Here is a 12012-nt window from a genome sequence, read left to right on the forward strand (position 1 = left end):
GTTTTAACACCATAACTTTTAAATTAATCAGATGTATATGTGTGTGTTTGTTAAAGGCTCTTTTCACAGGCATCTGTTACATTTGAAGAGGATAATTAAGATTCCTAAAAAAGGGGCTGAGATAGGCAAAGAAAACTGACTCTTTCCCCAGAAACAATGTACTGATATAAACCAAAGTTTAATCCTCCATGTGTTAAAGTACTGAGGGTTTTATTAAAGAATGGATGAAATAGCATTATTTTATTTATTGATTATATTTATTTATTTTATTGATTGATTGATTGATTTTTATGTGGTGCTGAGGATCCAACCCAGTACCTCACAAATGCTAGGCAAGTTCTCTACCACTGATACACAATCCCAGTCCTGAACTACTTAAAAAATTAAATATATATAAATATATAATATAATATAATGTAATATAATATTATATTAATATTATATTACATTATATAATATAATATTATATTATATTAATGTTATATTGCATTATATAATATAATATATTATATTATTCTATTTATTTATATGCAGTGCTGAGAAATGAACCTAGTGCCTCACACATGCCAGGCAAGTATGCTATGGCTGAGCCACAATCCCAGCCCCCTGAACTTCTTTTTTCACTTACATATATTGAAAGATATTTGGATCCATTTTTATTTAAGTTTTAATTCATCAGCATTCATTTATATATATGCAAACTTTGATACCATGTACATGATACATGAATAGCAGCACATATGTAGCCACAATGATACAATACACAGGTGTGTACATACACACAAAACAGAGAAGAAAAAAGATCTTACTTTTTTTGTAAGTGGAGCTCCACAAGTAAGAGGCAATGTTACAGATGTTTATTAAAGCCATTATTAGGTTTAACCCATTAGAAATGGTCCAGCAGACTTGTACATTATAACTTAAATATACGACAGGCCTGTACAGTTGGAAATGCTAGGTGTTTTTATTTAGATGTAGTGTCCCCCAAAAAGATCATATATGAGATAATACAAGGTTTGGAGGAGATATGACTATGTTGTAAGAGTCTTAACCCAGTGAATTAATTAAGAGTCTTAACAGTGAATTGATCTCCTCAAATGGATTAGCTGAGTGGTAACTGAAGTGTTAGGGCATAGATGGAGGAGGTGAGAAATGGGGTGTGGTTTTGGGGGTATATATTTTTTAATTTGAAAGTGGAGTCTCTGTCTCTCTGGTTTCTGATCACCATGTAAGCTGCTTCCCTCTGCCACATGATATTCAGCCTCACTCGAGCCCTCATTATTGGAGTGACATTCTATGGACTAAGACCTCTAGTAAACTTTTCCTCCCCCAAAATTGTTCTGGTTAGGTCCTTTTACTCACAGCATCAAAATCATCATCATCATCATCATCATGATCATCATCATCATCATGTGACTAAAACAGAAATTGGTACTGAGTAATGGGCCATTGCTGTGACTAACCTCACCATGTGGTTCAGAAGCTTTGTGAGCTTTTTGGAATTGATTGGAGAAGTTTTGAGATATTTAGCAGTGCAAGTTTGAAATACTTTAGGTTGTTATAAGTAAAGCTTAATGAATGATTCTGGTGGGAGCTCAGAAGACCAGAATGCCAATTGGACTGTGAACAGTGAAGACAGGGCTCAAGTGGGTTTAAAGGAAAAGGAGGACAGTACTGGTAATTGGAATAGATGCTGTTTGTGTTATGTTCTGGCTGAGAAGTTATCTGTATTTTGCTCATTTCCTAAGACTTTCAGTGAGGCTTATTTAAAAATGTATGGACTTCTTAATCTGGCAGGACAAATGTCTAACATAGTATTCAGGCAGTATAGCATTCAGGTAGTGGAATTCATATTACTTTAGGCTTGTATCTAAATTTATTGTGATATTTGGGAGTAGAAAGCAGAGCAGAAAGTTTTGAAAAACTTGGACTTGGAATGTGGGAGTTAAACTGGAGCTAAGGAAGTTTTAGTTGTTAAAGACATTACTGCCACTAAAGAAATACTAAAGACTTTGCCTGGAGAGAGTAACAAAGATGGCATGAAAGTATCTCAGGTATTGGTAAAACCACACCCATATATGGCTTAAGGATGTAAAAGTAAATATACTCTTAAGAAAAGACAAGTAGAGAATCCTTCTTGTACAAGGGGACCTAGGAAGTATTCTCATTGTGCTCAGCTACCCAGGCACTCAGAGGCTGCTACAGCCAGAATCTCTGGAGGTTTGGTTACTGCTTGAAATGGCAGCAGACTTTGGTGTCAACCACATGGTGCTGCTTCTGCAGGAATGCAGAATACCAAAGTCAGGGGTTTATGGAGGCTTCCACCAAGATTTTAAAGAAAGGCCAAGGAGGACAGACAAAGTGCAGCAGAGTCAGAGTCCTTGAGGGTACCCCCTGAGAATTCAAAGTGTGGAGATATGAGAAGGAAGCCAAATCTACAGTGGAGACCCCAATATTAAGGAATGCCTATAACTTGGGACATTATCCTAGGAAAACTGAAGAAATTCAGCAAAGAAAAGCCAACAAAATGGCCTTTTGGGCTGCAACCAAAGAGGCCACCAGAGCAGAGCTACACAAGCCCTTTAGAGAGAACATCAAGATGCCATAGGCCCCAGGTGCTGAACACAGAACTACAGAACATGTTTGCCCCCACTTAATTTCAGTAATTCTTTTTCCTATCTCTTCTTTGTCTGTCCCTAATTTTGTAAATGGAAATGTTTACTCTATATCATTATATATTGCATACTTGTAAATTGTTTTTAATTTTATAGGAGCTTACAATGCAAAATTGTCTTGAGCCTCAGAGAAGACTTTGGACTTCAGCTTTGATCAAACTCATAACTATTGAGACCATGGTGCCTCTTAAGAATGGAATAAATGTATTTTGCTGTATCAAATGAGTGTTAGATTTGGGGGGCCAGGGGCAGAATCTTATGGTTTAGCGTGATATCTCCCATAATCTTACATATGAGACAAACCAGAAGGTTTGGAGGAGATATTATTGGTTTGTAAGAGTTCTAACCCAGTCAATAAATTAATCCCATAATAGTGATTAACTGAGTGGTACCTGAAGTGGTAGGGTGTGTATGTAGGAGGTGAAAATTTGGGGCACAAAATTGGGGTATATATTTTGTAACTGAAGAGTGGAGTCTCTCTCTTACTGCTTTCTGATCACCATGTGAGATGCTTCCCTGTGCCACACTCTCCAGCCATGATGTTCAGCCTCATCTTGAGCCCTGAGGAATGGAGATAGCCTTCTATGGACTAAGACCTCCGAAACTATGAGCTGTCAAATATACTTTTCCCCCTCTAAAATTGTGCTGATCTTTTTGTCTCAGCAGGAAAAAGTCTATCTAAAACACAAGGTCAAACAGTCACAATAAACACTGAAATCAAATATTTCAAACAGCTTCAATAAACACTGAAATCAAAGATTCAGATTGCTGGTTATTTTGTCCTTGATAGCTATCAGATTTATTACCAAAGTCACTCTGTCTACATCATTTTGGGATTTAGGAAAAGGAGATTTGTTGATGTGGTTTACAGTCAACCCTTAAAAAATTTGTCTCTGAGCAAAGTCTGAGTGCAAAAACCTTTGCAGGTTGATTAAATGAAACTGATCAGAAAAATACATTAATTTAGGCATTTATGATCAAACGTAAATTTACCATAAAACCATGAGCTCAAAGATATAGAATTTTAAAAACAGGAGTTTTTAAAAATTACACAGCCACAATTCTTTAAAAGAGCATGCAAAACATCTTTATCTGATGAGAATTTACTCTTAGCTTAGATTAGAGTCAGTTCAGATATTTAAGGAATGTTGGAGCCTGTGAAGTCCTCAGGTAAAGATTTTTAAGGAAAAGAAGACTGGTTTATGTGAGATCATTCCATTTTTCCCTGTGCTGTAGCATTAGGGAGGAGTGTGTATAGAATGCAGGCTAATAAGTGTGAAAGCATATATACTAGTCAGCCATGCCAGAATCAGAGTTTACGTAAAAGTAGTACTTTTTTCCTTAAGCCATAACAAATTCTCTGCAAGTTTTTCATGCAATTTAGAAGGGACACTCATTTTTTTTTCCTTTCCTTTATTCTTACCTAGTTCTCTGTAACTCTTTCTTTCAGGCTTCCTCAATTTCCATTTTATATGCATGCTTAAAAGTGATAGAGATCTAGCATAAGCTAAGAAGTAAGGAAAGCCATGTGCAGTGGCCCACACCTGTAATCCCAGTTGCTCAGGAAGCTGAGGGAGGATTATCCCAAGTTCAGAGTCAGCCTTAGCAAAAATGAGATGCTAAGCAACACAGTAAAACCCTGTTTCTAAATAAAATACAAAATAGACCTGGGGATTTGGCTCAGTGACAGAGTTCCCATGAGTTTAATGTCTGGTGCTGCCTCCCTAAATAAAAAAGTAATTCCTTACTTTTTAAATCTTTTTTAATCTGCTGTATTATGTTTTGCCTGGACAGCCCACATCCTTTTTTTTTTTCTTTTTTGTTCCTTAAGCCTTAAGCATTACTTTAAGCAGGGCACCAATTGCTCTCATCTCTAAATTTACTACTCCCTCTTTAGGGAACCAGAAATAAGTTTCAGTAACAAATTTTAAGAACTGCAACAATTGTAGCTTTCTTGATTTAAGTATAGTCTTAAGCATAAGAATAATAACACAGATATGCCTTTCTTTGGATCCTAGCTGTCCCATATTTTACACCAGGCTATATACTCACTCCTCACCTTACTTTATCGGATGCATTTCCTCAGGAGTGTTCCTTTATCTGACAATTGAAGTTCCTCTGGATTTGGTCCCTGTACAGACACCAACTTGTGCAACCTAGACAGCTGTTAATTCAGAAAGCAGCTAGGGGTGTTGGGGAATAGAGAAAAGACAAACAGATACACAAAGAGAGAAAAAGCTGGGGCCCAGTGGATCATTACACCCTGATAAGAATGCAATTACCCAGAGCCCCCTCAGCACATTTATTATATAGGTTTTAACATCAAAAGGATTTTTATTTTGTGAGAAAGTTTCTTCAAAACAAACAGGCTGAAAGATAAAGCCTAATTATAGTATTGAACTTTGCTCTCATAATCCTTTATCACTGCAGCTGGTGTCTGAACTCAGGTTAGAATTGATAGTCTCATGGAAAGCATGGGACCTTGCTTGAAGAGGGTATCACCATTGTAACTTGGTAGTCTTAACTCGTGTCTTTGCACCAGGAGTACCCAGCTCAGGAGTGCTTCTGTCACCAGAAAGTTCAAGGACCATAATTCAATTCAACACTTCTGACACATTCCTCTGGGTCCAAGATGAAAACAAACATCTCAGCAGATGGGCATGTTTGAGGAAAGCATCTCAGATCATGGCAACTAGGAAACTGAGAGAGCTTCACTTAACAGGGACAAGAAGCAAATCTCAAAGGCACACCCCCAATGACCTGATTCTTCCAGCCACACTCTAACTTCCTACATTTATCATCCAGTTAATCCATTAGTAGGTTAACTTACTGATTAGGTTAAAGTTCTCATAACGTCAGATTTTATCTGTGAAACTTTATACATTGTCTCTCACATGAGCTCTTGGGGGACATCTCATATCTCAAATATAATATTTCATTCCATCCCCCCAATGCTCATGCTCATCTCACAATGAAAAATATATTTAATAATTTCTAAGAGTTTGTATTATCTTAACAGCTCAAGAATTGCCCCACTTTACAAATCCATTTTTTTCTGATACCCAAAGTAAACTCTCAAAAGAATGTCTGTAAAAATAAAAAATAAATTACATATATCAAATATATAATGCTTTACAGAAAAGTGTTTCACTACAAAAGGGAGAAATAGGACCACAGAGAGAATGAATGGACTCCCAAAAAAGACTGAAATCCAGCTGGTCAAACAAGTTCTGTAATTCCATGCCACAGTCTGGCTGGGCACAATTCAGGAGCCACTTGTCAAAAGAAATGAACTTTAGTTTTAGAACACACACACCACACCACACAGCTCCTCAGGAAAAACCTCAGAGCCCAACTGCCACAACCGGCTTCCCACAAGCCTCTCAACCTCCCCCACCAGTTCTGCTCTTGAGGCCTAATGGCTGGGTCATGTGGGCAGAGCCAAAAAAAGTCCCCCAATGAGCAGTTTGTGGTCTGAAAGGGCAGGGAAACAGCCCAAGGAGCATCACCGCAGAGGAGCCAATCAGTTGGCAGCTAGAAGTTTGCAGGGGCCGCTGTGAGCCAATCATCAGCTGGCAGCTGTAAGTTTGCTGGCAGCTGGAAGTTTGCTGGGGCCCCTTCGGCTGTGGCTCTCAACAATTCCACATGCAATATCTGAGGTATGTGGCATTGTGATGTTCTCTTCAAAGGGCTTATACAGCGCCACCCAGTGGACTTGCTGATTATAGTCAACATAGCCTCTCTTTTGGTTTGTTTTTGCACAAATTCTTCAGATTACCTCAGCAGATGTTCCATCTTACCAGAGTCTGTTAAGCTCAGGTTTCTCCACTGCTGCTTTACTTCCATCACACTTATTCATACATCACCCTATCAGAAGTTGTCCACAGGGACTCTGACCCTGCTATAGTTTTCTTGGTATCCCAAATCTTATTTTGAATTCTATGTGTAAGGCTCAATAAGCCCTACCACTAGCATCCTGCATTCCTATAGACCCAACACCACATTAATGTCACTGTCAGCTATCCTACTAAGCATTAGCCAAACCTCTTGGAACCAAGACCACAGCAGCCTCTGAGAGCCTGGGTAGCTGAGTCCAGTGCAACATTTTTCAGGCATGCATGTGCAAGCATGGTTCCCCAGTGGTCTCTTCTCAAATAAAATTTTTACTTTGAAACCCTTAAGCCTGAGGTGAGATTGCCAATACCTGAGATTCCCTCAAGCCATGATTCCTATTATTTATAAAGTGCTTAGTATTACTTTAGTGGATATGATTTTTAATGGCCCCTGTCACATCCAGCAATGATATTTAGTCAGTTTCCTTGAACCTGGGTTGATAAGGGGATTGGTTATAAAAAAAGACAGACACAAATATAGAAAAGAGGAACTTGATGGACCAGCCAAACTCCTGATGGGAGAAGGCTGACTATGAGCAGGGTCCACACATTCATTATATAGGTTTTAAACATCAAAAGGCTTTACTGTGAGAAAGCTTCTTTAAGATAAACAAAACAAAGTTTGTTGTTGTGGCTCAGTGGTAGAACACTTGCTTGTCCCATGTGAAGAACTGGATTTGATCCTCAGCAATACATAAAAATAGATACAGAAAATAAAGACAATGTGTCCATCAACAACTATTTTTTTTAAAGAAAAACAAAACAAAGTTGTGACCAAAACAGCTTAATTAGGGCTTATCAGCTTGTGCCCATATATCTTCTACTTCCAGGCAGCTGGCATTTGAACTCATTTGAACTCAAAGATACTAAACTAATAAGTTCTTTGGTGGGCATAGAATCTACCTTAGAACAGGGGTCACCATTAAATGGTAAGTTTTCTATTGGCACTTTTTCTCTGAGAAATTCCCAAGGCAGGTGTCAGCCTCTGTCTCTGTGCAGTTAAAAAAATGATTCATTCACCATTTCCAATAGGTCTCAACTTTGTTAGCCCCAGTTTTAGTTGCACTTTTATGGCCAAACTGCAAGTTTTAAAAATGATTCTGCTCTGTTTTCTGCCTCTGATCATCATGATAAGCTTGATTAAAAGATGGTAGCAACTTCTATACCAAAACTTGAATGCTGTGTTCCCTTGAAATTGCATTCAGATTAATTAATCTGCCTTGTTTAAATTCAGCCTCATAGAAAGTCTTAGAACATAGATGAAATGTTGACAACTTTTTAGCCAGAACGTAACATGAATGTTGTGTATTCAATTTCCAATAGAGTCTTCCATCTCTTCTGAAAGCTCAAAACTCCAATCTTACTCTACCTAGTCCTATCAACATTCTGGTCTTTTGAACTCCCACCAGAATCACCCATTAAGCTCTGCTTACAACAATTTAAAACTTTTCCAGCTTGTGTTTCTAAACTTTTCTAAATCTACCCCCACCAACCGCCACCCTCCAGCAAACCAGCTTCAAATGTTTCTGAAACACATAGTCAAGATAGTCACAGCACCAACTTCACTTCTAAGCACCAACTTATATTTTTGTCAGCTTTGAATGCTGTTACCAAAGCACCTCACAAGAACAATGTAGAGAAGGAAAAGTCTATTTTGGCTCATGTTTCAGAGGTCAAAACTAGGGTTAGCAGATTCCATAGCTTTGAGCCCAAGTTGAGGATAAATGATATGGTGGTAAAACATGGTGGAGATAACCAGATCAGGACATGGCAACAGGAATCTGAGAGACCTCCCCATATCAGGGACAAAATATAAATTCAAAGGCAAACTTCCAGTGATCTACTTCCTCCAGCCATACACTACTTGCCTACATTTACCATCCAATGTGGGTACAAGTGCATGGAGGACTTGCTATACATTAAGGGTGCCTGAGTGGAAGGTCACTCCCCTTGTGCTAGGTGTGAGAGCAGCAGGCTGCTAACCCCATAGGCACAGCACCTGAGTATGATGCCACGTTGCAGTCCCAGTCCTTGCTCCATGGCCCGCTCTTCAATTGGTTGCCACAAATGTCCAAAAATTATATTGGTGGCTGCCTATAATCTGCTTAGCTACTGCCCATATATATATACATGGTAATTACACAATGAAATCAGACCTTCTTTCAGCTTGGTCTCCAGAGGTCTTGATTCGTGACTCTACAGTGACACTCTCCTCTACCCTGTTCCATGGACCTCCTTGCTGGATTACAGAGAGTCCATGCAACCCAATTAATTCATCAGTGGATAAATCCACTTATTCATTTGAACCTTGCATAATCTCATCATTTTTTCTCTGAACCTTCTTGCATTATCTCATAAAGAGCTCTTGAGGGACACCTCATATCTAAATCATAATGGTACTATCCTTAGTATTATTTCAGCATTAATAGAACCAATGATGCACATCAAGGCAACCAGTAAAAAACAACAGAAAGAAAATCATTGTCTCCAATAGTTATAAGTAGCAAAAATGAAAGAAGTTGTTTATTGAAACACTGTTAGAGCTGGAGTCATTGAAGGGGGTGGCTGCCAAATATAAGCTATAGTTAGTCTTCTTTTTCATGACATGAACCCATTTGTCAGTAAAATATATATGTATCCCCTCAGAAAATACAAATTTTAATAGAACAAAAATAAACATGGTTACAAAGGTTGCAATTATTTGCAAATGTAGTGACTAAGTCAGGGACATAAGATAAATGAACAAGAACATACACCAAATTTTTTGTCATATATAGCATTTTCCCAATGCCTAAGCAAATGGAAGCAACAGTAAAAGAGAAACAGAAAGGTAGTTTGCATAATAAATAAACTCAAATTTGAGAGACAGACAATACAGAAACACAAAGGCATGCCATTTATAAGTACTCAGTATGTTAGGTTGATAGGATAATACTATGTGTAATCAAATGTTGATTTTCTAAGTTTAAGTATCTCTTGATAGTATCACAGCAAAATTGGCTTTTAAAATTTTTTTGTTAATAAAAAAAGTAAGGAATTCAGTTGTATATTATATAAAATTCATTTAACAATTATTTAAGATCATTTTTATAAAAATGGTAAATTATGTAAGTAGATAAACATTTATTTACCTGTGTACTGCCAGGTTAATTCTAAGTGATGATTGTTATAGTTTGGAAATAATTTGAATATTCCCCCCCAAGGGTTAATTTGTTGGGAATCAGGAGGATGGCAAGTTCAAAGCCAGCTTCAGCAAAATGAGGCACTAAGCAACTTGGTGATACCATGTCTCTAACTAAAATACAAAATAGAGCTGAGGATGTTGCTCAGTGGTTGTGTACTCCTGAGTTCAATCCCCAGTAAATACCCCCGCTCAAAGAAAAAATATTGCAGAAACTTTAAGATGTAGAACCTAGTGGGATATTATTACTTGCCCTTCCTAACCTCTTTCTCTTGATTTATGCCTGTTCATATGATATCTTACCCTCCCAGGTACTGCTGTCTTTTTTATATCATCTGTAGTCAGTTTCAGTGCTGGTACCATGTTCTTGACCTCTCCAGAATTGTGAAATAAATAAGTGTATTTTCCTCATAAATTACTCAGAATTCATTTTTAAAAAAATCATAATGACAAAATAACTAATGCAACTATGCTGTAATATATATATATATATATATTTTTTTTTTTTTTTTGCTGGATTCTATTAAATTGTATATTTTCCAAAAGATAAACAGCAATGTTTATCAATGAAGTGGACTGGTTTTCTTCTTATCTCTTGTCTCTGTCTTTGTTGGATATTGATTTTAATATTTTGATTGTTTAAAAACAAAGAAAGCAAAGATTATTATTTAAACACATATTATGAATCATTAGTGGTTTAAGCATATTGTGCTCTTTATTACACTCAATCTTGATCCATAAAAATGATTGTGCAATATCTTTTTGCTGTGTATTTAGGAATAATTAACTCCAAAATTATCTGTTCTTAAATGTATCGCAATATCTGCATACAAAATTTTCTTCGCAAGATAAATTTCATATAATAACCCTTTTCAAATGTGTTTAAATTAAAATTTAGTCCTCATCTGCTTAAGTTTTCTATTAATTCTTGAGTTATTTTTTAAATTCTCATATTCTAGGAAAATAATCTTTTATTTCAAGATTGTAAAAATTAATGTCACAAAAGTATTAATTTTACTTTTACTTCCTATGCTACTTTGAATTATTATCTTACCACTTATATTTCAGTGTGATTGTGGGATTTTTCTCTATATATATATTTAATTATATAAATTTAATTATATATTTCATCTAAATTAAAATAATTTATAAAGTATTTGCTTAATTTTATCTAATATAGTAATATGTTATGCATATTTTTCAGTTTAGTTGCAATTTATTGTTTTGTATGTTAGCAGAATAATGCAATTTGTTCTTTCATTTTATTTTGTAAAGAATGTAAAATTACCACTTGAAAACTTTGTTTATCTCACAGATTTTGATATACTGGTGAGCATTTACTTCTTACAATTAAGTGCCAATTAATCTTCCCTCTGCAAGTGCTTCGAAAGAGAGCTCTCCACAATCATGGATGATTGGATTTATTTATTTATTTTTGCTTATTAAGAATTAAAACAATAAGTCACATAACACAGAAAAGAAAAAGAAAAAAAATTCCTCACTCCCACCAATGCAATTGCAAGCACTTATAATGCTTCTTTTCTGAGAAATTTACCACCCTAGAATACGTGTTCACTTTAACAAATCAATTAAGGAATTCCAATTCCAGTATGACAGCATAAGGAGCTCCAAATACTCAATTATTTGTGAAAAAAAATAAAGATAACAAAAATCATTAGAAAAACACCACCATGAAATGTCTCTGAAAATTGTCTAAAATATAAAGAAATATTTATCAAGAAAATCCACTAGTATTTATATATATATATATATATATATATATATATATATATATATATATAGAGAGAGAGAGAGAGAGAGAGAGAGAAGACCTATGATATTTGAGATCTTCTCCTTCACCCACAGATCATATTGAAAGAAATTTACCCCAGGTGGATATGGCTAAGACAATGGGTTCTCTCTACCTTTATCTCCAAATCAAGGGTTACTACATCTCATCTAGAGAGATATGAAACAACATTTTTATCCCCTATGATTCCAAGTAGAAGTTTAATTTTTGGTGAATGTGGCCAAGAAGTGGGACTTTGTAATTATATACAGCCTCTACATATAGGATTGTGACTACAGTTCAAGTAAGTCAAGAATTCTGTGACCCACATCACCCTTGACCCAGAGCTGGTGTTCCACAAAAGGAGAAGGAAGCTTGAAAAAAATTGAGATTACTGTCCCAAGGAAGAACTCATATGTTTTTATACTAAAAAGGTGACCAAATTTACTATGATAGCATTGCCTAGTAAATAAT

This window comes from Marmota flaviventris, chromosome X, assembly GCF_047511675.1.
Source record: "Marmota flaviventris isolate mMarFla1 chromosome X, mMarFla1.hap1, whole genome shotgun sequence".
Lineage (NCBI taxonomy): Eukaryota > Metazoa > Chordata > Mammalia > Rodentia > Sciuridae > Marmota > Marmota flaviventris.